The sequence below is a fragment of the Crocodylus porosus genome, unplaced genomic scaffold, assembly GCF_001723895.1.
Source record: "Crocodylus porosus isolate Cpor-Errol unplaced genomic scaffold, CroPor_comp1, whole genome shotgun sequence".
In the NCBI taxonomy this organism is placed as follows: Eukaryota; Metazoa; Chordata; order Crocodylia; family Crocodylidae; genus Crocodylus; species Crocodylus porosus.
Window position 1 is genome coordinate 10464028 of NW_017728931.1, and position 1294 is coordinate 10465321.

Genomic DNA, 1294 nt, shown 5'->3' on the forward strand with positions numbered 1-1294 from the left:
CCAGCTGACTTCCTGCCCTTTGGGCAGGGGGCTGGACTCGATGATCTCCCGAGGTCCCTTCCAGCCCTAATGTCTGTGAAATCTATGAAATCTACAAGCTGTGTCTTGGCAGGTTCAGGGGGCTCTCCAAGGCTAGGAAAAGATGTATTTGCCTCAGGAAAAGTGATGCCTGTATTCGTCCTGGAACAGAGAAGTCAAAGTGTTGGCATATACATACATCACTCTTCCAATCAGGGTTTAGTGTGTGGCTGAATGCACTGCCACTTTTCTGCCTTTGATTCAATGATGCAATCCTGGGACAACCATTCAGACACACTTTGTGATGTCCCAGGACAAACTGTTAATACTTCCTATGAGCCTTTTTAGGGTTTGTCCCAGGACAACAGACATGGACACCTGAACTAGTGCACTTTGTCCAGATAAAATGGTTTCTCCTGAGACAAATAGGACATCTGTTGTAGCCCAAGAGATTGTATAAGGCTGAGGATCCTAGGCAAGTGCTCCCCTGGGGAATCCATGACAACATCTCAGACACGCACCTACAGAATTGCTTGTTTCAAGCTAGCCCTGGTCCTGTAAGCCGGATAGAATGGAGCATCTGCTGCCTATAAACAGAATGCAGAACTGACTGTCTAATTTGTCACCACTGGTGGATACAATTCATTTCCACTATTCACACAGCACGTCTTTAGGTGCTTGGGTTTCGGAGATTTATCTCTATTAATAGTCACAGAGAAGTTTCAAAATATTCAATACTGGCTCTAATTTCTGTTAACATGTTGCAAAAATACACCTGCTTCAGAGGAATGCTAATATATTGCCTGCATTTGTCTGAAAACAACCTTGTGGCTTCTTTCGCTGGGCCTTATTTTGTCATTTGTGGTTCTTTTTGTAATTTAGGGCTCAATCCTACTGGATTCCATACAGGTTACGTTAGGGCTTCAAGCTCTATTCTCTGTAGGGCAGGGACCATATTTTCATTAATGCTGAGCTAATTTATGATGCAGTATAAATATGTAATACAAATAATGATTAATAATAATAATCATATTCTATTTTAAGGTTGTTGACAGTTTCCCCTGAGAGCTTGGATCAGTAATGGTGCGGAGACTCCTCATGGAAACATAATGCTAGGAATAATTCATCAAGAACAACACATCTTGTATAATTAATAGTCATTCCCTCACCTGTTACCAAAGAACAATCCTGTTTTTTCAGGGCACACAAATTACCACCTAAGCCTATTAATCTTTATTTCAAAGCTCTCATACACAGAAATACCATTTGCTATAAA